Raw genomic sequence first — 27,387 nt, forward strand, 5'->3', positions numbered from 1 at the left:
CTGGATGTTTGAAGTGATTTTCATATGGGGTAACTCTGGTTTAGTAGTGAAACATTAATGCAGTGCCTCAGACAATAGCTGTAGGCTGCTGGAAAAGATTCTGCTGTCTGTGTAGAAAAATAAAGGACGTACTTCAGTGAAATATTCAAGAAGTGGCAGAGAGATTTTGTTACTGTGTTTTACGAATGCACAAAAGAGATCCCTGCAGAGATGGAGAATGAGATGAAGGGAAATCCACAAAACTGATTATGCTGAAACCAGTGCTGCAAAGACATGCTTGAAAGGACAAGGTGTAGGGGCTTGAGAAAGTCTGTGTGCATGCACACTTGTATGCTAAAACAGTGGTAGGCCAAATCTCAAGAGCTTTGGGTGACTGAAATCATATCTATTTTTGATTCTCTCATGGTGTCCCTAATCACGTGTGAGAGAGGCATTTTGCAAGCGTGCAGCTATTCTCAAATGTTCTGAGGTCCAGAGCGCTGGACTTCTTTACTAGTGTTTGCCATGGTGCTTACCTTTCCACACAAATGAGCATGACAGCCAGTATTTGAGAGGTGGCAATACATCTTCTTCCTTGGTGTTAAGTGCTGTGCTTAGCTTGCTGTAGCTGGCTTGGCTTTTTCCCTAAAGCTTCTCTGGATGCTATGGCTTTAAAGTTTGGAATAAATGAAATCTCTTGTATTAAACAGATGGTTTTAGCAAGCCCAAAATATTAAAGACACTCATTCCTCCAGTGTTTTGGTGATTTTTTTTTTTGTTTGTTTTAAATACTTGAGTTGAACAAACATTTATTATATGTAGTGCTTATTTATAATCAGCTTCATAACCCATATGCTTGAACCTCCCAACCAAAAGCCAGAGCAGCTCTCGGAGTCCTTCCCCCCTTCCTCCAGGACACATTAGTAATAATTTAAAAAACTTTTATTGATTTGCTAAAGATAAAGTTTTGCTTAAAGAATTACATGTAATAATGCATTAGTACTCCATACTTCCCTGTCTTGACGTTCTTAGCGTTACAAACATCAAGGGACAGAGCCTGTGCATTGTATGCGCGCACAAATGTGACAGTAGTTCATTTGGCTCTGAAAATATATGCATTTTCCTTGGAATGTGCATTTCTAAAGTCTGCATTTCACTCTGCATGTTTGTCTGCCACTGCATACAGACCTGTCCTCTCCTGTTCTTCCTTTGCATAGCTCGCTGCTATTATTCTCTCGTTCCTCCTGCCCTTGATGAAAATGGAGCACGTACGGTTAAAAAGGGAACTCTTTCTTGTTTCATTAGGATCTTTTTAGTTTGCCCTATTAACTGGTTGAAGGGGACTTTTGTCCTTCAGCTGACTCCATCTTCCTTTCACAAAGGGCTTGTGTTCCTCTTAGAGGCTTTTTCCTGTCACAGCTGGCTTCTGTGGCCATTAGCTTCAGAACAGGAGTGAGGCACTTTGACATCCAGAGCGCCGTGCTGCTCTCTGCATCCTGACACCTCTTTCCTGCCGCTGCTGTGGACCAGCAGCCCATCTCCCAGAGTACTAGCGGTAAGTTTGCCCTCATTTGGCCCCCTCTTGCCTTGCACTCTGCCCAGTTCAGTGCTTATCATTTGATTAAATGCAATTCTTCATTGTCATGAGCTATGTGTTGTGACATAAATTCTATGTTTTGAAGAAAGTGCAAAGAAAGAGAAACCTCAAGCCTTGTACAAATAAAATGTGTCAGACATATATGATGGTCTTGAAAAAATTGTTCAGGGATGAACAAGTGCTGGTTGACTTTAAGTGTCAGAATTAGTCTTTTGTGGTGTGGTTTTTTTGTTTGTTTGTTTTTGGTTTTTTGTTTTTTAACTTTTCTTTGCTACTAACCCAGAACTGACTCAGGCTGATGATATACACATTGCTCTTTGCTGTGTGATTTGACAAATAAATGCGTGACTATTTCCAGTGATAGCTTAGGTCAGCCGTGACTTTGTGTAGCCACAGCAAGTCTTTATAAGCTCCAAGAATGGAGATTCCCCAACCTGTGCGGTAGATCTAAGTATGTGTACGCGTACCTCTGAAGGAAGCAGCAGAGAACAAATCACTCTGAATAGTAGGGCTGAAGCACTTTAATAGACCTGAGGTTTGTTGCTGCTACAGCCGCTGATGCTAACAATGGTCATCTTTGCAATGGCACAGCACAAGTTTCATTCACAAGCTTTTTCCTGAGAGGAATAAACTAGGCGATACTTCTGCAGTGTTTCATCTCTGTTGGTTTTAGGATGTGTGTAATGGCTTTCCCTTTCTTAACAGGGAGCTTTGTTTGCAGCTAGTAGGTTGCTGATTATAATCCTTTTGTTTGCTTTTATCAGTGTTGCTCAGTCACTTGTCCTTCAAACAGTGTAATTCTCCTTGTGGGTTTGCACTTCAAACAGTACATCATCATCTGTCTCACTGAACAGGGTTCCATAGTCACCCAGTGAGCTCTGGGTAATCCTTGTAGTCAACATCTCTGGAGGAAAAAAAAGCATCACTGTATCTTGTCCAAATGAAACAAAGGTGCAGGAATCTAGTACATACCTGACTTCTGCATCTCATGCCAACTGGAGAGGCTAAGCATTCCTACTACTGAAAACAAATGACCAAACAAAACATCAGCACTGCTAAGGCAGGCAGTAGGAATTAAAACTGGAAAATTTGGGTGCAAAATTGGTAACAAAAAGAACTAAATGTATTCAGTCATCAAAAGCTAATTTGTCTCACTGCCATAAATAACAAAAGAGGATTTTTTAATTTTTTTTTATGTCTAGAAGACCTAGTTGTGGACAAGGACTCTTTGCACTAACTGTTGTAGCAATGTGCTACAGAACACAGAAGCATTCCCTGACAGCAGCAGAGTTACAAATGTGCAGACAGACGCAAACCCTGAAACTGATTGCAGCCACCAGTGGGGATTTCAGTATCAAAGACTTGTGCAGCACAGCAAATACATTGGACACCGATAGCAAGAAGGGAGAATCCAACCCAAAACTCATAGAATGACAAATCTCATCTTGACTCCAAAAGATAAGATTTTGGTGTTTGGGGGGTTGTGGTTTTTTTAGAGCTGGCTGGTAGAAGTCAAACGAAGCTGTTATATGAGTAGCAGAATTAACAACCCTAGGTTTTCTATGGATCTGTCCCCCATCCCCTAGTTTTTTGTCCTTGTCTCCGCTGTGCTCCCCTACCCAGTATGCTTGGCTGAGGAGAAACAGCAGCACAGATGTACAGTTACAAATTAACCACAATGTGCTCACTAATGGGCTGGGCGCTGCCACTTGATTGCATAAGGACCATCAGTTATAAATTGTTATTTAATGATCTACTCAGCCACCTATTTTTTTAATGAAACTTGTAAGGATTTAATTAATATGTTTAAGGCAGCTCCCTTCTGTCAAACTCAATCGAATGTAGCTAATATATTCAAAAGTTAGAGGAGAGAGCAGTGCGGTGCTACGCCATAAAGTCAATGTGAACGAGAGAACATCTTACAAAGCATCGTATGAGCGTCACAGTGAAGTGTGCTCTAGTATGCTAAAAGCGTGGTGCAAGGTCTCTGGGAAATGAGAGGTAAGGTAGAGGTAGGTGCCATATTCCACAAGGGCTTGGTAGCCTCACAAAAGCGCATCTGCAGGCACCGAAAGCAAAAGTCAAAGTAAAGGAAGAGCAGCAGCTGATCTCTGAAATGGAACAAAATTCTCTTTTCAATTAATAAAAGACTGTAAACAGAGACAACTGAGGGCAGGTCTGCCATATAGCAAACTGATTTTTCATACGTGCAGGTTGAGGTTAATGTTCTGACAGACTGAAGAGAATAGTTTGGATTTTGACTAATATTTGAATTTTCCGTAGTGATTCTTAGTGTGTATTTGCTAGCAATAACAGACAAAAGGTGCTGGGAGCTAGATAAACCAAACATTGCACAGACTTACTGTCATCACCATAAAAAGAAATGGTCAAAGTTTACAGAAAGATGTGACTGGGTGGGAGTAATGTAGAATATTTGTGGTAGTTCCTTAAATCTGCCTGTTTTAATTTGAAATACCCACAGTGGTTTTAGTTGTTGAACGCATTGTCTGCAATTGGTTATTTTCTTTCTGTAAACTTAAATGCATAGTGAAAAACAAGTAAAACAAGAAATGTATAAAGAATGTATAAAGAAAACTTGCATAAGGCATACATGTCATATCTAATAGGAAAAATGCAGTCTTGATTTTCACTTAAAAATAAGCGAGTGACATGTTTAGCCTTGGTCTGTGGTCTGATGCAGTATTTTAGAAGTGTAGTGTACTTCTGTAGTCATTTGTATTTTGAGTAATCACAAAATACTTGAAAATTCCCACACATTCAAAAAGGGACTTACAGTGAGACAGATGATTAGACTTTAATGTAAAATGAGCAGCAGCGATCACTATATAAACTCCTCCTTCACTTTGAGGCTGGCTCATGTAAACTCTCTTGGGCTTCATGATTAAAATATATATTCTTGTAGTAGGAGAAAGCCAGAGTAACTTTCAGTAAGTAATGGTTTGTTCATTCTTTGAAATTGCACAGCTTGATTTCAAGCAAACAAAACCCCCTAATGCTTCCCTCAACTCTCCCCAGCTGAAGTGCTTTTCTTTAGGAAGTGATATATAAGCCACGAGTTGGTTTTCACAACAATTTTAAGTCACAGTGTTATGTTTATATAACATACAGTTTATTCAAATCATCCCTCATCTGAATAATACTCTAGTTCATTGTGGGTGTGAGTCAGGCTGCGTAGAAAAGTTTCAAACTCTAGCTTGCTTTTGGTGTCACTTTTTTGGCTTCTTTGTTATATTCTTTTATTTTTCTAAATGTATCTTCTTCTGATTTCCTTGGCTTAGTTTTTGTTTCTCTGTTTTCTATTGTTATAATTCAAGCATTTTGTACTGTCTCTTTGAAAGCAGTGTAATCAATTCAGTATAGCATTAAAATAATTCACTGTATAATTAACTTCAGGTCTTTCAATACTTGCTTTTGATATGATGTACAAAGTTATTTCCCTTATGAATTTCAATAAGTTAAAACTCTACAGAGCTTAATGAAACTTTAATGAAATGATGTTTTATCACACTAGTAGTATTTTCTACCATCTTCAGTTTTGAAATGGGTGACAAATCAGTGAATGTAACTCTTGCATTTCCTAAATATCTTTGTGGAATATAAGGGATAAATACAGGCTGCATTAATGGTTACTGGTTAATGATTGTTCCTTCTATAAACACGTGCGAGCAATATTCTTTTTCTGAGTTCTATTCACATTCTTTTAAACTGGAACACGTTTCACATCCTTTAAAAAAACCATAATGTTGGAATTAGATTCACCACTTGCTCAGTGTGTTCTTTTGCTGTTCATCTTTTTTCTATTTTTCTTTCTTAAGTATCCAGTTCCTTAATTTAAAAAACAAAACAAAACAAACTCCAAAAAACCAAACCAAACCCCCAAAACATCAGGAAGTGAATTAAGAGCTGGCATATGTGAAATGGCTGCGGGATTTCATTTGCTTTTCTGGTATGTGCTATGTAAGGGACCTTTCCTTTCTTTCCATAACCCCATAATAATAGAAATGTGCAGGAGTCGCACAATGCAGTGAAGGGGAGGAGTGAAATGGAGGGCTGAATAATACAGATTACAAAAAGAAAGGTGATTTATATGAATTTACTGATTCGCTGTAGAGTTTCTGAGTGACCTTACTAGCTAGCACATTTTTTTTTAATAAAATGTTATTTCTAGCATCTTGTTTCTTCTTCCTGAAGTGTTTTCTTTAGTATTTTATCACTGTTCAATTAATGCATGTTTTTCACATAAAAAAAAAAATTCTGTAAGTTAAAAAAGAAATATAAAACAAAGAAAAAAAGTGGTAAATAACAGGGCAGGAGAATATTTCCATTTCAAGGTACTATAAAATCCACAGTTTCCAAGACAGCTTTTGAAGTCGGCTGGAAAAGCTGTTCCCCCCCTAACCCCACCCCTCCCCCCCCTTTTTTTTGATAAAATGAAACCTTGCATTGTCTATAAATCCAGGCTTCTTCTGTACAGCTACATTTGATAAGACAGTAGGTCCATTCTTTGGCATAGGAGGAGATTAATTTTTCCATTGCCAAAGGAGAGATTCTTGCTTTCAGTTTTAATCCTCCATAATCCCCCTACCACCTCCATGCAAAAGTGCACAGAATAATTTAGATATGTTCCAGGCTCAGAAGGGCTGAAGGTGGATTTGGGATTTAATTTAATTTTTCCTCACAACTTTGTTCTGAAAGCATGAATGATAATTGAGTTGTGTGAGCCTGCTTGGTACTGCACTGTGAGGAAAGGCAGTCCTTTCTACAGAAGCTGCTAGTTAAAAAACTGTAGGCTACACAACTTGGATTTTAGACTCATGATTTTTGAACATGATTAGCAATAGCTGAGTTTTGATCTATCAAACTGACAACTGCACCAGTAATTGAATGGAAGTAAAGTTAGACCAATGTACATTGAACTCTTCGTGAAAACTTGTTTTTTTTGGCGTAGATATCCTTTCTCTAGCCGAAGTTACAAGATAAGTAACTGCCATTCAACCCATCAGTTTTTTATTTAAAAATTTGATCTTAGATCACTTATTAGGTATATTTTGGATAGCCCCTTATGTGTAGAAAGCAGAATAGCTTGGTGACTGTCATGGAAAGGCACACCGTCTAGAACAAAGAAAGGGAATGGTCAGGGGCTGCATAAAGGTGGAGTGAGTTTGCAGAGGAGATACACTGCTTAATATTTGGTTATGTAGGGGAAAATGAGGCTGAGAAGGTAGTTTGGAGTGCGTGCTTCAAAAGAACTGTTGTAGGAGCTCATGAGCAAGCCAGGAGAGGGTGCGACTGGAAGATGGCCTTTAGCATCAGTGTTTTGAATGAGTTATATGTTAAAAAAAAAAAAGAAAAAAGTTTAAAGGAGATAGACAGCATGCAAGGAATGAGTAATTTAGTAAGGATGGGATTGCTTTCTGTCAGGAAGTTGAACACGTAGCTTAGTATGGTTTGCCTGGATGCCCTCAGTGTGCAACACAACTCTATGGAACAATTCACCCTATGTCTTTTAAACACCTCTGTTAAAATAGAGCCAGTTGTCATTTGGAGGTGCCTGTTTCTCTTTCCTCAAGACGAAGAATGTCTTAAGTGGTGGCTTCAAATGAAGTTCTTATCCTGTAGGCAGCTGGAGCTAGGAGCTTCTCATCCTAAAGCAGGGTTAAGAACTGGAGGACTGTCAAAAAAACAGAGGGACAAGGGAGTGTTGGTGAGATTCCTGACTTTGACAAAAACCTGAGTTCAGTGGTCCCCAACCCACGCTTCCCTGGACACAGAAGTATCTGTCCTTCTGGCCACAGGAAGATCTGTAGCCCCAAAGACAGAGCCAATTGTGATATAACCTGGAGCATGCTGCTTTCTCAGGAGGCTTCCCCGGCTTCTGATAGGATTAGGCATCCTTGCTTTGGTGTTGTGGTTTAGCCCCAGATGGCAGCTAAGCACCATGCAGCCACTCGCTCACCCCTCCCCTGCCTTTTCCCCCGGTGGGATGGGGAGGAGAATCAGAAGAAAAAGGTAAAACTTGTGGTTTGGGATCAGGACAGTTTACTAGAACAGCAAAGGGAGAGGAAAATAACAATGACAATAATTATAAATGAATATACAAAGTGGGTGATACACAATGTAATTTGCTCACCACCCGGAAAACAATGCCCAGCCTGTCCCCAAGCAGCTATTCCTCCCTGGCCAGCTCCCCCCTTTGTATACTGAGCATGACGTCATATGGTATGGAATATCCCTTTGGCTAGTTTGGGTCAGCTGTCTTGGCCATGTCCCCTTGTAGCTTCTTGTGAAAATTAACTCTATCCCAGCTGAAAACCAGGACATTCAGTTAGCCTGAAGAGTCTGTCTCTGCATTCAAGAACTAGTCTATGCATTTTTGAGTAACTAAGGTGTCTCTGCTATTCCTGACAGTTTTTCTAACAGAAAGAAAGAACTATTTATTGATTTCTTGCAAATCACCTGACTCTAATATTCTCTTTCGAAGCAAATCCCTAGAGGCCACAGAAATTGTAAGTAATGCACAGTTTTCATGCAGTTCAGTGGACTTCTTTCTATGAATAATGAAAATGGAACTTTACGTAAAACTTAGAGAAATATACTATATGTTTAATTAAGTAAGTTTTCCACATACGGCATTTTCTCTACGGTTATTTAAAATGTTTGTCTTTTAGGGAGGATTTAATCCCCTGGGCCTTTTTAAGTCTCTAGAGGTTTCTGTCCTGGAGCTTAAAACATTGCATTCATCATTTCTATTTTCCTTTCAAATGGCAATTGTTCTTTCATAATTTTAAGGGTTTTTTTAATGTTACTATCATGTTGAATAACAGAACATTAGACTATACTGCAGTAAATTTGTATTCAATGTGCATAGTTGTAATAATGAGAAATCACACTGAGAAACCTCAAAAAATCTGTGTGTTGGAAGGAGGCAAGTTTTTCTTACATTCTGGGAGAAAAATTGCTACTGTGGTGCTTCTTAAAAATCCAGCTGCCTTTCTGTGCGGAAAGAATTGCTCTGTTTATTCTAAGCATTTTATCCTGGACATTTGGGAAGACAGACGCGGGGGAAGGAATATAGCTTGACTAAGCCTCCATTTTCAGTTGTCACCTAGGTTAACTGAATGTTAATGCATAACAGAATGATGTCTCACTCTTTTCTTGAATTTTTGCATTCTTTGAAGGGGCTGTCCGAGTGCTTCCCTTTTAATCAGTTCCCAGCCTGTCACAGGACTTCTGCTGTTTTCCCTCAAGGATGCCGTGCTTATCTATGTAAAGATGAAGCAGGCATTTAAAAAATTGTTGTCTGTTCTGAACATTAGAAGTCCTGACCTCCAGTTTTCAAATCCTCTAGGAATTTCCCTCTAAATCCATTACCTTCTGTATTATTAGGAAGTTTTATCCCATGAGCGACTTCTACATGCAAATATATTATCTCATGGGTAAGTAAATGACAATTTAATTAAGTCTAGTTGCAGTCAATAGGAATTCTCATGCACATGGCTTTGCAGATGCTAGAGGGTAGGTCATTTTGTGTTTGGGAACAGGGACTAGAAATCAAAAGCAAACATTCATAAAACATGCTTGAGAGTTTGTTCTGGTTTTATATTAAATGCTTGTCAGTTCATATGCTCTATCAGAATAACAGTATTGTAGGAAAAATGGTAATTCAAAGACGTTTAAAATATTTGCTCTTTAATGCAAAACAGAGTCAGCAAATATAAGAATTTAAAAGATGTATTTGAATATCAGCAATCCTGGCTAACTGGGGAGGTCCCAGTTGACTGGAGGTTAGCCAATGTGACGCCCATCCACAAGAAGTGCCAGAAGGAGGATCCGGGGAACTAGAGGCCTGTCAGACTGACCTTGGTGCTGCGGAAGGGTATGGAGCAGATCATCTTGAGTGCCATCATGTGGCACGTACGAGGCAACCAGGCAATCAGACCCAGTCAGCATGGGTTTATGAAAGGCAGGTCCTGCTTGACTAACCTGATCTCCTTCTATGACCAGGTGACCCGCCTAGTGGATGAGGGAAAGGCTGTGGATGTTGTCTACTTAGGCTTTAGTAAAGCCTTTGACACTGTTTTCCACAGCATCCTCCTGGAGAAACTGGCTGCCCATGGCTTGGATGGGTGTACACTTCTCTGGGTAAATAACTGGCTGGATGGCCAGGCCCAAAGAGTTGTGGTGAATGGAGTTAAATCCAGCTGGTGGCTGGTCACAAATGGTGATCCCCAGGGCTTTGCCCTGGGGCCAGTTCTGTTTAATATCTTTATGAGGGGACCAAGTGCACCCTCAGTAAATTTGCAGACGACATGAAGTTGGGTGGGAGTGTTGATCATCTTGAAGGTATGAAGGCCCTACAGAGGGATCTGGACTGGCTGGATAAATGGGCCGAGGCCAACTGTAGGAGGTTCAACAAGGCCGAGTGCCAGGTCCTGCACTTGGGTCACAACAACTCCATGCAACGCTACAGGCTTGGGGAAGAGTGGCTGGAAAGCTGCCTGGAGGAAAAGGACCTGGGGGTGTTGGTCGATAGCTGGCTGAACGTGAGCCAGCAGTGTGCCCAGGTGGCTAAGAAGGCCAACAGCATCCTGGCTTGTATCAGGAACGGTGCAGCCAGCAGGACTAGGGAAGTCATCATACCTCTGTACTTGGCACTGGTGAGGCCACACCTTGAATACTGTGTTCAGTTGTGGGCCCCTCACTACAGGAAAGACATTGAGGTGCTGGAGCATGTCCAGAGAAGGGCAGTGAAGCTGGTGAAGGGTCTACAGCACAAGTCTTATGAGGAGTGGCTGAGGGAACTGGGGTTGTTTAGCCTGGAGAAGAGGAGGCTGAGAGGAGACCTTATTGCTCTGTACAACTACCTCAGAGGAGGTTGTAGCCAGGTGGGTGTTGGTATCTTCTCCCAAGTAACAATTGATAGGATGAGAGGAAACAGCCTCAAGTTGCACCATGGGAGGTTTAGATTGGATATTAGGAAAAATTTCTTCACCGAAAGGGTTGCAAATCATTGGAACAGGCTCCCCAGGGAAGTGATTGTGTCACCATTCCTGGAGGTATTTAAAAGACATGTAGATGTGGAGCTTAGGGACGTGGTTTAGTGGCAGTGTTAGGTTAACGGTGCGACTTGACAATTTTTAAGGTCTTTTCCAACCAAAACAATCCTATTAATTTATAACATTCAGGATTGCACTAGTCAATAAATATAAAAATATATGTTTAGAGACACACTCATTTTCAAGAATCTAGAAGATTCCACACTGAGACATAGTGGTTCTTAGAAAATGATTCTAAAAGATTGACTAAAACTGTTTCAAATTCAAATGTGAGTTGATGTTCTTTGCACCGTTTTTTATACAATCTTTGCAGCAAACCATTATGCATATATTCATCTCTGTATTTTTCTAAATGAATACAATTTCTTGTTTATATCATATCTGTGCTTTTAGTATTATCCTATTAGGTATATTAGGAAGCTAACCTTTAAAGGACACTGAGTTTTAAAACGTTCTAAGACTGTTGATTATTTTAACATCAGAAAAAAAATAATGAGATGCAAATCAGTCCTTCTGTAATCCCGAATCAAAGTTCTGTTAAAAGTAAATGTTTTCTTCACAGTATTAGGAAGAAGAAAAGCAGACTTACGAACTCTAAAGGAAATAATTGTGCAGTACATTGATTTTTTTAAAACAGTAAGTACAAATGTTTTGCTCCAGGGAAAACTGGGTCCATTTCACTGTCAGAAGAATTGGAAATTAAGTTTTTTTTTTTTTTTTGTCATAAAGCCCTGAGGCTCCACAGGTCTACCCATGTCTTCTTTATCCAGCTGAGTATGGGACTTGGGTTTTTGCATTAATTAACTGTTTGCACCTTTGCTTCTGATTTTTTATGTTATCTGGTAAGGTAAATCCTCATTTTTTTATTGTTGCTGTTTTAAGAAAATGCTGAACTTCACAAGCAAAGTTTGAAGTTTCTCGCTAGGTCTTAACACTTGTGTGCTTTTCTGAACTTGTATTTAAACTTAAATTTTTAAGTAGAGCTTACCACCTCATTGGAAATGTACCTGGACATCCAAATAAAAACAAAGCAAAGCCAATGCCAATAGCATTATTTATTTTAAAAAATGCCAAGCCTGCTACTGTACAAACAGTATCCCAGTCCTCTTGTCCAGCCAGGCTAATTAGCAGTGCTTTGTTAGGTGAAAATTTCCTGCATACAGTTGCAGAGCACATTTTGTTTACAGCCGCCTCTGTTTCACAGGTGGGAATAGCTCACCCTCTGCGGTACTTGGATTGGCGCGTTGAGATTCTGTATCGAGACGGAGTGCGTTCGCATATGTGTTCGTAGGAGCTGGCTGAAATGCTAGGAAAGAGATCTCGTGTCAGCTCACCTGGAACACTGGCTGCTTATTAAGCAAGAAAGTCTTCAGCCAATCAGTCCAGTTAATTAAATGATGAACTATTTTATTAATAGCTAAGAGTCAGACTCAAGTGAGAAAAAGTAATAAACCAGCAGCTGTAGGAATTACTTGCTCTTTGGGGCACTTTTTAAAGTTCGTCTAATTGGAATATTTAATCAGAAATTGGAGGTGGCAGTTGCAGATTTGATTAAGGGATGGAATGAATAGGAGATAGTTAGAAACTCATAAAAGGAAACCTCAGGTCATGAATTACAGGTTTTTGCTGCAGTGCATGGGCACTTTCTGCATTTTTTAGTAATATTCTGAAATGAAGCAGTAGTTGAAAATTAGCAAGCAAGTAGTAAAGAATAAAATAGACCAATGTAGATATTATGAATACCAGTGTTTACTAGGTATCAATATTGCATAAATATATGCATCTATGTACACAGACACACATATTTTTGTTACATATGTATAAAATAATCTAAGACCCATAGAAGTGTAAATGGCTGCCAACGGCTTTCATAAAACTATTGACTCCAGTTCTGTTAGGAGCTTTGGGTGTGTATGAAGTTGCATAATGTGTTTGGTTGCATGATCAGTGAAATACTGAGTTAAATCAGATATTTGCTTTTACAGCAGAAGTAGACTGTTGAGATGCTACAGAACCTGCCACCACCTGGTGAGACACTGCAGATTATGAACAGCAGATCAGATGTGGCAACACCGCCCCCTCCCCCATTATTTCAGTGTTTCTCAGCATCTCCTTCTTTTTCATATGAGATTGGAGTTTAAATGTACATACATTTATGTTGTTAAATAATGCAAATGAAAATGAATGCGCTGTGATTCTCATTGGAAATCTGCTGATAACAATGAAAGGAATGCTGTTAACTTCAGTAAACACTGGGTCATGCTTTGCATTAAGAAACACTAAAAATGGACTCTAAGTCAGCTCATATTTATTGAACCAATTCCTAATGCTGTTACTGGTTCATTGAGAAATACAGTCTCGCTCAAGATATTTCCCAGGAAACTTTCAATCTTTGATTAGAGTCTTGTAATTTCATACCACATTTCTACACACACACCTCCCCCCCCCCCCAAAAAAAGCCCCAAATCAGATTCTAAATTCACAACCACAGTCGGTTTAAATGTTAGAGTATATCTCACTGACATGTTATTTCCAACATCTAAGTTAATTTAACAATTTTAAAGCTTAAAGTTTGGAACAATTAAATTATTTTTATCATATCATATATGTACGCATACACATGTATGATACTGTATATGTCTATTCAGTTTATCCTAGGAAACTTAAAGCTTTAATGGTATTGGTGTGAACTGGTGCTTAAATACATAATGTATTATGTATCTGTTGAACAGTACTTCGTAAAATATAATTAACATATAGTTTCTGGTGATTTAGACTGGAGAAATGTACATCTTAATCTTCAGTAGCAAAAATCTTAGGTCCAAAAAAATTATGTATAAATGATCAATAATTGTAACAATTTTGTTAGTGCATGATGAACCTGAAGTTATTCATCTACCTAATGCCCAGAGGTTAGCGTGAGAGGTGGTGGAAATTGAAGTTCATTGCCGTTCCCCCATCTGTGCACATCGTACACTTCACTTGCTTCTTTGTGGTCCTTCTTTCAGGCTTTTCTGTTGGTTATGTTAAAGGCAAGATGTTTATTTACAGGGACTCCTGATCCGATTTTCTGTTTAATTTCTATATTTCTAAAGATATTTTTAATTTTCAATGGTTGTTTAAAATAATGTGTTAATTGTACCAAAACTCTGTCAAGAGTTTTGGAGAGAGGACTCCATGCAGAGATGCATGCAGACATGGAAAATGGGATTGCCTAGGGAGCAGGTTTTAAGACACACCTACAGATGATCCTTTTAGTGTGGCTCGGCCCTAAACAGGTAGAAGCAGGTTCCATATCACCAATGGCACAAATTCTTTTCAGCTGGATGTCTCAACAGAAAATTTTCTGATAGACCCATGCGTGAGCATTTAGGATCTTGAGGGATGCTTTGGCTACTGGGCTAGTTCACTGGGCAGGGTTGTGTGAGCAAGAGGACCTAGCTGGTACCAGCCCTTATTCATATGGGCCAGATTTAGTCATCCTGCAGTACTTGAGATTATTTTGTGACCAAGGTACATAAAATCCCCAGCACAGCTAAACTACAACTGTAGAACTTAAAAACTACTGATTAAAGATTAATTTAGTAAAATTACTTATTAATATGTCTGTGGAAGACAAGCCCTTGGCACCTTTTAATGTTCATTTTTTAATTCATATAGAACAGATCAGATTTCAGAATATTGGGCAGCTTTGTCATTGTCACCCATCAGCTATCGTGTGCACTATATTGACATCCATGGCTTTGTTTGTTCTGTACCTAAGTGTTACTTTATTTGAAAGATGAATCTATGGTGAAGCATCATCTCATGTGCAGCATAATATACTTCTAGTTCTGAATACTGTTGAAGCACTCACGTTGAGATCAGGGTGAATTTCTACCCTATGGAAACCTGCACTTGATTAAATTAGTATTTTCTTGACAGCTTTATAACTTTCAGAATCTGTGACTGCTACGTCTGATAAATGCTCTCCTTTTGAGAGAGTGAGAAGTACTTTTCACAAGCGGCATTGTGGATGCTTCTGTGCCAAATGCAGCACGTGGTGTGTGTTCAAACCAGTTTTATCCCAGTCTGAAAAGATCTGTTTTACTTACCACGAAATTTAACTCAGCCGCTGTTGTTATATTCCTTTGGTAATTATATACACAGAGCATGGGCTGATTACGTACAACAGACCTTTTCTTTTCATTTTGGTGTCCAGCATGCAATGATGGCTTGTGCAAGCATGCTGTGATGACAGTGAGCAAAAGCAGCAATGAACAGTGAACAGCCCTGAACAAATGTTATATTTTAAGTGAAGCTAAGGATATGATGGCTGGTAGCTTCTTGGTTATTGGCCTTTTATTCTACAGCTAAACAACACTACAAATAACATTTTCTGTTGATGTGTTCAAAACATGAATTTGGTTAGCAAGCTTACTGTAGATAAAAAAAAAAGTAATTGACTATTAAAAATGTTGGTTTAGCACTTTGTTTTAAATCACAGGGCATAAAAGAGAGGTGCATATACCCAGATGATAACTCAGTCATGTCGTTCTTACTGTTGGCAGGTTATCGCCATCAGGGCCCTGGGTTCACCAGCAGGTTCCAGTTGTCCTGACCAGCCTGTAACCCTCATGTCTACCCAAGACATGTTGGTTATTCATCAGCAATCACCCCGTTCTTGAGGACGGTGCAGGAGGACGTGGTTGCAGAGGAGGAGAGCTACAGGCTGACTGGAGCCTGCTGGCACACGCGGACCTCAACGATGGGATGGAGCCTTTGGAGTTAATCCAGATCATGTAGAATGCTGAGCAAAGGTGTCCTGTTGACTTCAATGGAATTTGAGGCAGGTTTAAAGGCAGTAAACGGCTGTGCTGGTTCGTTTAGCCCTTTTAAAGAACACATGATCACTCTCGCTACTCATCTCTTTGTTAGCTTTCACGGCCAGCATTTTTGTGGGAGGAGGCCTTGTTTTTGTCTTTTCTGCAAACAGGTATGTGTATTGCCACTTTTTACGTTTTCTTTGTACTTAAAGTTCATTTCATTGCTTCATAAGACTTTATTTATGTTTACTTAAATTTGTATGAAGTCCTAGGTCAGGCTGTTAATAGATTATCAATCCCTTATCTCTTTATAAAGGAGGCAGTGTCCCCCCAAAAGATTGGTTGCAATACTAGAAATTCGATCTGTGAACTAAGTGCTGCAGTTCTGTGTTTTTTTGCGGTGTCGCATGTTTTCTTGTATATAGCTGTCTCATATGCCCTGAATTCATAAAAATGGTAGAGAAGCATATTACAATCTGCTGGTTATTTTTATGGTGCCTGAAGAATGTTCTAAGAGGAGGTTTATTTATGTTTTCAAAACGTAATGGGAAGAATTAATTGATGAAAATTTCATGTTGAGTTAATGAACTAATAAACAATCTGTCATCAGATTTCCTCCATTGCTAAAAATGGGATAAAGAGTTGTTAAAGGGAATTTACAGAGACTAGAAAAAATTATGTACTGTATTTGTAATATCATATGGTTACATTAAAAGCCTTGGTTTTAAAATTTCTACATTTGAAGAATTAAATCAAAACATGATAAGTCTGCTGTTTATTGCCAGTATAAATTCCACAATTACAGATTTATGGCTGCTTTCTCCTGCAACTGTATTAATTTCAGTAATTTAAGACTTTTTCATTAACCAGTATTTTTGAAATGTTCAAGATTGTTCTCTTGTTAAGTGTCACACATTTCTTGTTATCTTTATAAGTTTATTTGGTTTTACTTACTATATATTTAGCTTAGAAAGAAATATTATCTAACCTTTCATAACATAAAGTGTGATCATGACCATTGTCATCTTGTTTGAAGTTTGAATAAGGAAGGGATAAAATAATACTCGATGGTAACAACTTTGGATTGGTTAAATGGGAAATAGTGAAATGCAGATTGATAAACTAAAATGTTTTCAGCCAAATGCAATCATTGTGATTGTTGCGGCATTAAGGTTAAAAGAAGTCACAGGATTTCAGAGTGGGTTTGGTTTGTTGGTTGTTTTTTTTTTTTTTTTTCCTTCCAGGAGAGCAATCTAAATGCAAATTCTATACCTGAATAAAATCCAAGAAGCAGGTACAAATGAGGCTTGAGGGGAAAAATCAGTGGTGATGACACTTGGTAAGTTACCCTGTCCTGCACTTTGAATGTGAAAGCATATTATTTTTTTTCTTGATTCATATTACATTTATAAAGTAATAGAACAAAATCAGCTTTTTATGCACTGGTGATCTAAAATTATATGGATGCATACTGGGTGAACTAGTCTGAACTAAAATCAGAAAGAGGTCTCCTGTGATGCCAATACATTAGAGTTCTGAGTCTGTGAATCGAGTGTTCCATTGATTTCATTCAAAGTAAGACTGTAAAACACAGTTTCAATGACAAAGTCATAATAAGGAAGCATAAAAATGAGAAAAGGGAAATTTTTGAGTTCTAGAAATTTGGAGAAGATTGCAGTATAGTAATCCAGTGCTGGTATTGGAGTATAGTAATCCAATGTCTGTGACTATTACATTGAAAAACATACCCTGGAAATTGCTGATGTCCCCTATTTCTTCCTGCTCCTCCCAGTCTGATACCAAACTCTAATTGAATAATGTATCCTTGGCCTTGGATGTCTCCAACAGAAATAATTCACTGTTTTCAGAAAGATATGGTTCCAGGCCTGTTAGTATATTTGCCACATTTCAGACACGACAAGAACTTCTGCAGTTACTACTGGAAAACAGTATTTTTTCTTAGGACCCCTGTTATTGAAACTCTTAAACCCAACCAGTGAAGTTTTGAGCCAAGACCTGTTTATTACCTTCTGCATACTCTGCACCGATTTGCTGGGGAGCATGTAGGAGGTATTAAGGATCACGATGTGTGAAGGTCTGGAATACAATGAAGTTGAACAGTTAACAGGGGGTCATTCTTAAGGTAAGCCAATTTAAGATAAAATACCAGTTTAAAATAGTTGCTTACACGATTTGATATAGCATATCACATTTACTATGAAAAATACAGATGAAGAAATGAGAGAATATTCATCTGCTTTATTAGGATCAAACTTAAACTAGTTCCTCCCTTCAGTGTGCGTGCAGTTGTGTTGCTGCAGGTATCGGGGAACCACCACGTTGCAACACTGTTTGCTACTTTAATCACATTCACAAGACAGATCAAGTTCCTGGTGAAGCCTGTAGTTTTTACAGCTAGTCTTCCTTGTGGTTTCCAGGCGTTCTCTTTACATCTGTTTTTTCTTCCTTAAAGCTCTTTTGTTTCTGAACTTCTCAGGGAGCAGTCTTGCTGATTCTCCCCTTATCTTGTGAACTGCCCTTCTTCATTAGAAATACCAATCTTGTTTTATCAGATCTGTTGTAATCCCTGAGTCAAAACTGGCTGATTGATGCCTTCACTTGAGGCAAAGTAAAACTTTCTTTATAGCAACACAATGTGTGAATATATCCAGCATGTTTATTTAGTGTCTCAACCTGCTGAACCTGGTGTTTCACTTTGACATGTGGAGGGTGAAATATTTTATGTAATCATTTAAATTGCACCTTAATCACTGTTTTTTTTGCTTGAGATCTGGTATGATAGCAATTACCCACTGTGAGCCATAACAACTTTGGGTGTGACTGATTGCAAGCTGTAAGTGCAGTCTATTTAAAAAAAAAAACACAAAAAACCACCCCAAAAAAACCCCCAAAACCAAAACAAACAGCCTCCCCCCCAAAAAAAAAACCCACCCCACCAACCCAAACCCAAAACCCACACCAAAAACCAACCAACAAAAATCCAAACAAAAACCCTCTTACAGAAAAGCTTGGGTGATTTTCAATCTTCAGGTCTGTTCAGAAAAGTTACTTTACAAATGGCATTGAGAGCCTCTTTTCTTGTTCCTGCAAATCTGCTTGAATATGAGAAAAATTTATGCGTGTCTTTTATTTCACACGCACAATTGGTGAACTGGAATTAGGAACTTTCACTGGCCACCTTTCACAGAACCCCTGGGAGACAAACTGATACTGGCCATGTATGCTAACATCCAATGGTTAGCATAAGGATCAACTACTCAAGCTCTTCCTTTTTCAAAGTGTTCATTGAGTGACTGGAAAATAATGGAGGAATCCGGGTGTGCATCTCCCACTTCCTAGGAATGTCTGTGCCTTTTTGTGCCTTGATATACATAAATATATTTTTTAATCTACCAAATTTCTTTGGCTGTATGGTTTGTGAATAAGATATGGAAATGTGTCAGAAATATATTTTTAGAGGAATGGATGTAGAAACAAGCAATACTTTCTACCCCTTTCCTTCCCACACACAGATGAAGAAAAAACCCTATCCAAACCAAAAATCTTACCATGCAGACAACATTATCAGTCCCAGCACTGAACATCAAAGAGTGCTTTTGTTCCAGCTGTAAAGCTCTTCTCCTGCCTATAAGTAAATGAGTGATCACTGAGCATACATAAAAAAGAGCAAGGGAAGGGAAGATGCGTCATACACTGAGTTTCTTTTTTGGGATGTTTGACATGTTTAAGTTAATTAGTCATTTGTAAAGAGACAGCGTATTAATGAGAAAAGTTAATGAGTCTTTTTGTTTCCTGCTGAAGTTAGGCTGGCTGAATGTAATTTTTGTTTTCAGATACTGATCTCAAGTTCCTCCATCTTTGCTTGTCTTGTCATATATTCATCTTCCAGACCTACACTTTGCCAATGTATTAATCTACACATATGGCATTGTGAGAGAGACTTGGTTTTAATTAAATTGTTGATGGATCTCATTAAATAATGAAAAATGGTTTTAGACTCTGAACTGCAAAACCTCCATATAATAACATATAATATAAAAACAGATAGTAAATTATCATACTAGTATTTCTATTTCAGCAAATTGTATCACGTGGTTAAAATAATGTCCTTATTTCTATCACAGTTTCTATGCATATTTCCATTTTAAATTTGTATTTATCTACTAATCTGTTCTATATTCATTAGGATTAGAGGAGCTTCCACCATATATTTAGTTTTCTTTTAAAACTTTACAAAATGATCATCTGTCATAGGGGAATTAAATCTCTTGGTGCCATATATACCAAAAGCACTGGTGAAACCAGATTGGTCAAGCTACAGTCCTGAAAATAAGTGGCTGGTAGCTGGCTTTGTCATTGTTACCTGTCAAAGCATCCATCGTGACATGACATCGTGTGATATTTTGGCTATCGTATATGAACAGTGAAATGTCAAGTGTTCTGCTAAAGCTTTTACGTATGGATCCAATGCTGTGAATATATTGCAAAGATGAAAGTCCATCCTGTATTGCACCACCCTGTATCTTACTTTGCTTAAGGCTTACAATGGAGTTATGAGAGATCCTGAAGCATTGTTCCAGACATAGAGCTAGGATTCAACCAAAGATTACTCATCTCTGGCCATGTAAGAATGGGTCTTTTGTCATTTTATCTGCTCTTCTTGATTGGTTTGTAGCCCTTCCAAAATAGATTTTCTACCAGTTTATCAGCTTACAGTAAAGGTGGTACCAAGTCAAGAAGCAGCCTAATTTCTTGGTTAATGGCTTAGTTAACCCAAAGTGCCAAGATAGAAATAATTAAAATTATATCTTCTGCTATTTTTGTTCTGAAAATCATATAGAGAAATGAGAAAAGTAATTTTACATCTGAATAAACCGAACTGTAAACATTAATGATAAAAGTTTTCACAGTGTACTTAAGACAAAACATTATGCCTCTGAAACAGTTGGTTATAGTGCTGTCTCACCAGGTTCAGAATCTGGCTTTTTGCATTGCCTAGACATGAAAAATGGCCGTGCTTTAATGTATTTGCAGTCTAGATCAGAGTTAAGCAGACTGACAGTCTGAAAAGGAGAGACTTCTAAACCAGTGGGGTTTTTTAATTCAGTAATATGGATTCCTACTTGGTCCAGAAATTTTATTATTTCAGTTGCTAAACACATGTTGTGTTATAATCTTTTAGGTCTTTCCTGGAAGAAATAGATCTAAACTTATCAATACTATGATGTTTCTTCAAATGCAAAATTGGAGATCATATAAGGAAGGCACTTGGAATTGCGTGTCTTGTATTTTCTCAATCTTAAAAGTGGTGTTAGTGAAAAGAATTTTTAAATGTAATGTTTTACCTAAGTGGTAAATATACAAGGTGTATTATTCATATAATGATTTTAGGGAATGTATTGGTAGTTGGAAGACTTAATAAAAAAATGAACAGTTGCTGGGTATAATAGTGTTGTTTTCTCTTACTAGCAAAGACAGCTTCTAGTAGCATATAGCACATCAATGACTTTTACATTTAATTGTATTGCTTAGAGGGAAAATTGTATCCCTCTGTAAGCCAAGGGCAGGTGCATGAATAGGTAGATGGATAGAGATATAAAAACCTAGATTGCTTCATTTGATGACGGACACACTTGGAATAATAAAATGAAGGGTAGAAATGCACAGGAAAGGATGCAAACTGCATCACTCACAATTTTTGCTCTGCATATTTCCAATTTTCATTTTTAAAAAAATTGAAAGGAAAATTGCTGTTATAGTCTCTGTGTGTGCATGGTAGGAAACCAATTTTAATAGAAATAATGTAAAATGTTTCTGCAGGACTTTGAAAGAGAAGAAGAAAATCCCTTGGGCTTTTCATGCCTTGCTTCCTTTTATATGTTGACAATATTATTCTTATCTGGAAATGGAAAATTATGAACTGTGATTTTACATCATGTTTTGGTAAATAATTAAAAGAGTTTTGTCAGCTTTTAAGATGTTTTGGACATCTTAGAGGAAAAAGAACAACTTTGGATTCACTTGGATCCAAGGGATTTCCCAAAGATCGGAACAGTTAACAGCAGTTAAAATATAATTTAAAATTTAAAATATAAATTCAAAGAAATTTTCTAAGAATTAAGAATTGACCCTGGTGGAGAGCTTGTACAAGGAGGAAAGCAAGTAGTTTCTGAGAGCAAAGGAAAGTTACGTCAAATCTTGTTCCTCACATTTGGATCCCTGACCCAGTGAAAGATTCTGTCTTCATTTGCCAAAGGTCCTAAATTTGTACCAATTAACGTTGTTCGATGGCAGAAGTTTGAGACCAGTGTTTGAAGCAAAAGAGAAAGGAGGTAGGAAATAACTTGCAGTCAAGTCAAAAGATGGTGGAAAGACATTGTAGTGTTTGGTAGGAACAGTAAGAGTGAGGTGGAAGTGGAAAAGGACCATAAAAGATGAAAAAGTTATTTTTTTTCTTGAGTTTCACATGGGAAAAGAAAATTACCAGGTATGGAATTATATATATGCGAGCAGAGTTTCTCTGCATAGTAGACTTTCCCATAGATTTATATATGTAAAAATCTACTAAATCCCCCAAATTATAACAAAATGTAGTAAATGGAGAACGTTCAGTGTTTTTGACCGCTGGCATAAGGTGTAACGGAATTAGGAGATGAATACTAGAGAGAGTTCTCTTTCTTAGCATGCAGATAGGAGAACAACTGTGGAGAACGGAAGAAACTTTAATTTGGTCCTAACTGAATTGGTTGTATGATCTGGTTAGTGGTCTGGTCTTAATTGTGATCAGAAGCAGACTGCTTGCCTGCAAAATAAGTGAGAGATTGATGAGCAGACCAGAGTGTTATCTCAGCACAGCCCATCACAAAATTAATAAAGTCAAATGGGATTTGAATAGCACTTAAATGATCCCTGCATGCAGATGAGTTTGTTGGGGTTATTTTAAATCACATTTGTTCTCTTCTTCTCTTCCCTCACTGATACTTCTAGATACTCAGTTTCATACTGGTACAGATTTGGAATGATGTTCATCCATTTTGGCAAAATCGGGTATAAAGCCACAGGAAAGAAGAACAAACTGTTTCTCTTTACTAGACAATAATTTGGAAGAAACAAGAAATGAGATGGAATTTTCAACTTTAATTGCTTGAAAATTGGAACATTGTATAGGTGGAGCAGTTTTAGGAAACACCATGAATTATCTAGAAAAAAAGAAGGTAAAATAAACTTGCAGAAGAAACTTAAAAAATAAGAAATGTTGAACCATTTATTATATCCTGAAACAAAAAGGTGACACTGAAATGTTGAAACACTGACTAAAATGGCACTATGAAGAAATATCTAAGAAAACAAAAATATGAGACAAGTGAATCAATAAATAGGACAAATGGGAAAGGTGGAAGCTGGAAGATATACATTGGGTAGAAGTGTCCAAGAAGGTGACTAGAAATTCTGAAGGCAATTCTAGTCTGATTGAAGACAGAACTGAAGAATGGAGGAAGATGGAAAAGATGAATTTGAGTGTTTTCAAAAGTGATTTCCTGGTGTAGCTGCAGGTGGTTGCCTGAATTCCGTAACTGGTGTAGTAATCAAATTTTATTATAATACTTGGATGAAACAAATTATGATATTAAGTAAATATGCAGATGAAGAACACTAATAACACATCAGGAGTTCGTACCATATCAGTAGGGTTCCTGAAAGTAAGAGGACTCTCTGTTGTGAAATTGTTTAATCCTTGGATGAAAGAAATATAGAAGAAATTAAGGTCTGGAATTTGAATGACTTATTACAGTAGTTTAATTCCCATATAACTCCATTGAAGATTAAGTTTTAGATGGTAAAATTTTGATGGTTATCTCCTGCTCTACATCTTAACAATAAATGATCTCTCAAAATTTATTTTCAGAAGAGAATAATAATTTATGTGCAATTGTGCTTGCTATTTATGTAACTATGTAGTCCTAATCATGATTAAATCTGGGTACGTACTTGGAATCTGGACACCCAGATTGCATTTTGTATACTTTCTTTAACAGCTACAAGTCTGATTAAGATGAAGATGTCTGACTCATTTAAATATTGAAAATAAAACAATTTTGAGAGCATTTTTATTCAATTATCAGAATAATTTGCTACATAGTGTTAAGTATTCAGAACAGAAATTAAACTTTATTTATGTTTAATTGGAGAAGTATGGAAAAGAAACAGCCAAGAAAGACTTAAAGCACACTATGAAAGTTCAAAGATTCCTCTGTCACCAACCCCAGCCTTGTACATTTCCCATAATTATTTCATTAACCAGCATCTCGGCATCATCTCTCCCTTGCGTACTTGTTGATTCATTTGACAAAGAAGGGTTTAAGAAGGCTTTTCCTTTCAAAATTGTGATCTGTGACTCCAAGGCCTGGAAGTTTGTATCTTACCCTCTTAGTCCCAGTTAATGTTAAACCAGGCCATATGCCAGCACTCCTCTCTCTATTTGGTCTGGTGAAATATATTTGACCTTGTCCCTGCTCCATCTAATTACATCCAAACTTCGCCTGATGGCCACCTCCCCTTTGCCTACATTGGATTCCCCCAGTGCTCTTGGAGGGTGACTTATACTTAACTCTGCTCCTCCTATTCCTGTTTTCTTCCCTTGGAGAATAATATTTCTCTCTTTTCTGTGTTCTTATCCTGAGATACTGTTTTTTAAAACTGATAGGAGTCAACTAGTATGTCTTTTGACAACACCTTAAACCTTCCCAGGACGAATCTTCAGTAAGAAGCCTTTCCTCACAGGTTATTTTACACCTGGTTTCTGTAGAACTTATACCACCTTTGGGAAATGGACGTGTCAGACGGACAGCTTCTGGAGTAGAACAAGAAATGCTAGAAGAAAAATATCGAGGTATCTTTTGTGTGCTGAGGCCTCAATTTCAGTCTTAATCATGTGAAAAGGCTTGTTAACATGCTACTTGTCCCAAATTCTTGACTGGAGTAGGTTTGAAACTTGCTGTTTGTAATTCTGTTGTTCATACTAAGCAAAGAGTATTCCAGAGGGAACCCTGTTACACTTTCAGGATGCATCTAAGGAAACCATCTTGCACTTGCTGAAGACCATGAGCTGTGTAGGTTCGTTGATACAGCTGTCATAAAACCATTGTATTTGGCCGTTTAGTTCTACTTGGATATGCATTTAACTTTCTTAGACAGAAATTTTTGAAGATTTTTTTTTTTTTTAAAATGAATTATCACCAATACAGGCTAAACTATTTTGTAGCTCTTAATTCTACAGTTTACATTACTGCTAATATATTTCTGCTGGAGTACTTAATTTTGACGGCTTATTTTTGTTTGATAACATTTTCCTTTTTATGTACCATGTAAAGAGGTCCAAATCTGTTCTGATACCTTTTTTGCAAGGATATTCTGCACAGCTTTAACAGCTATCTCAGTAAATACAAAACATGAAAATTCTCATACCATAAGCTTAGACATCGTTTAGTACATGCTACACAGCCGTCTAACCTGTAGCCCACTTACAGCTGTTAGAGTGGTGCTGTGTGCTACCTCTTATAGAGAGACCAACATTTTTTGAGACTCTCTTACCTACATAAAATAACAAAGTTCAGAGAGAATATTGGTGCATACTTAAGCAGGTGATAGTTGGCTGTAAAGACAAATGTCAGTGTTTTTATGCATCGGTAATGATTCCTAAGATTTCATTGTAAATCAGCCCAGGAAACAAACAGTAGGTGCAATGTCTGATCTGCATCAGGGGTTTGATTAGTCACGATTTTTTCATGTCTCTAAGCAAGCAGATTCAGCTGGTGGTGCTGGATAAGCAGTACTGAATCTGTCTAAAAACACAGTAATGTAAATACAGAGAGGTAATTAACCCTTATCAGACAGGTTACCTGAAGCAGATCCTCACATGCTTGTGAGAAAAAATGAAAGACAGAATTTATCTTCTAGCTTACAGGGGAGACTCTGTTTTATTATATTTCTCTCACTGACACTAAATATGCCGCTTTTTCATTCTAATCAGGTTTGTTACTTTCTGCTGCTTTGATGAACACAAAAGGTAGTACAACAGACTTGTGTTGTGTTCTTTCATAGTCTCAAATGTCTTCCATAATTGTTCTTTTTTGTTTCTGATAAAGTTCTTTACTACTTCTTACTACGGTCTTGATTCTAATTAGAAGCCTTTTCCAAAAGGAGTTTGCTGGTTTCATTTTTCTCTACAGTCATAAGGCTCTTCTCTCTTATTAGCTTCTTTGGCTACAGGGCTGACAAAATTAAGCATAAAAGAATGTATTAAAATCAGTACATTTAAACAATGAAACATAATATAGAAGAAATATATAAATACTTACATGTAAGGAAATTGTTATTTTTTTGCAGCTGCTTACTGCTACAATATTTGAGGACAGAAGAAGGACTGCTTCAGTTTGAATGTGCTGATGGAATATAAAAGCCCTTTGTGGTTTAGCCTGGCAGGCAGCTAAATACCACACAGCCGTTCGCTCACTGCCCCCCTCCTAGTGGGATGGGAGAGAAAATCACAAAAAAAAAAAAAGGAAAAACTCGTGAGTTGAGATAAAGACAGTTTCATAGGACAGGAAAGGAAAGGAAAGAAAAAGGTAGTAGTAGTAGGAAGAGGAGGACTTGTTTTGTATATATTATTATTAGTAGTAGCAGTAGTATTACTACTACAGCACAATTTCTCACTGCCCGAAGCTGACGCTCAGCTAGTTTTCAATCATCAGCCCCGCCACCCAGCCAACCCCTCAGTTATATACTGAGTGTGACGTCATACGGTATGGAATATCCCTTTGGCCAGTTTGGGTCAGCTGTCCTGGCTGTGTCCCCTCCCAGCTTCTCGTGCACCCCTCGTCTCCTCGCTGGCAGCGCAGTATGAGAAGCTGAAAAGTCCTTGACTGCTTGGCAACAACCAAAACATCAGTATATGATCAATATTTTTCTCACCCTAAATCCAAACCACAGCACTATCCCTGCTGCTAGGAAGAAAATTTACTCTGTCCTAGCTGAAACCAGAACAACTCCATATATATGTGTGTGTGAAAGGGCATCTTTTGTATTACTGAATGTTAGAAGTTAACTAGAAACTAGAAAACCAGAAAAATGGATCTTTTTTATATTAAACCTCATCAGTTTTAATAGAATAAATTAAGACTGATTTTTAGGTTGTTCTTAGGAAAAGATCCACAAAAATGAATTAAATATTTCTTTAGATAATATTGGAATGGTATTTATACATTTCTAAATTTTAATATAGATATTTTTCTAAATTTTCTTCTTTGTATTATTTTGAATATGTTCACTTTGAACTGTTAATTTACTGGATTATGACATAATATTGCTATTATTCCTATCACTTTTATTTTTCCATTTATTACAGGTAGTTAAGAACAATTGCTTCTTGATTCAAATAAAACATACCTTTCTGCATGCACTTGTCTCTATTTGATTTATCATTTGACACAGCCCAACTGGGTTATGTGAAAGAAACAAAATTTGTCCTTTGTTTCCGTCCTACCACAAGGTAATCAAATGCTAGCTGCTGACCTCTTCCTCTCTGGATTTTTCTGTGACTAAACAGGGACGGAAAATGGATGGCTAGAGACTGACTTCACTATCTCCTCGCTTGCTGCTCTGTATAGTTGGCTGGATATTGAAAAATGAGAAGGATATGTGCTTCTTAAGGTGACACATTTACTTTCCCTCAACTTTTCATCAGTGTAAAGGAAAGGGAAGCATGTGGAATGGGGTAGACGATAATTTGATGTCCTGGGCATTGTTATTTAGTATTATTTTATTTAGACAATCTTTTCTTAGAAGCCTTGAAAATTCAGGATTCCACACTGACCGGATTCCTCCTTCCTTCCTTCCCTCCTCACTCGGT

At 37.7% G+C, this 27,387-nt stretch overlaps 1 long non-coding RNA gene across 1 annotated transcript in view; it reads left to right on the forward strand.

The window, feature by feature from the left end:
• The first annotated feature begins 1,433 nt into the window (after positions 1–1,433).
• Positions 1,434–27,387, forward strand: part of LOC129203726 (uncharacterized) — a 28,745-nt gene continuing 2,791 nt past the window's right edge. Inside the window, exons 1-4 of the long non-coding RNA XR_008576129.1 lie at positions 1,434–1,534; positions 15,204–15,628; positions 16,703–16,797; positions 27,085–27,188. This is a non-coding gene — a long non-coding RNA (uncharacterized LOC129203726). The remainder of the gene's footprint in view (positions 1,535–15,203; positions 15,629–16,702; positions 16,798–27,084; positions 27,189–27,387) is intronic.

The sequence above is a fragment of the Grus americana genome, chromosome 2 (assembly GCF_028858705.1).
Source record: "Grus americana isolate bGruAme1 chromosome 2, bGruAme1.mat, whole genome shotgun sequence".
In the NCBI taxonomy this organism is placed as follows: Eukaryota; Metazoa; Chordata; class Aves; order Gruiformes; family Gruidae; genus Grus; species Grus americana.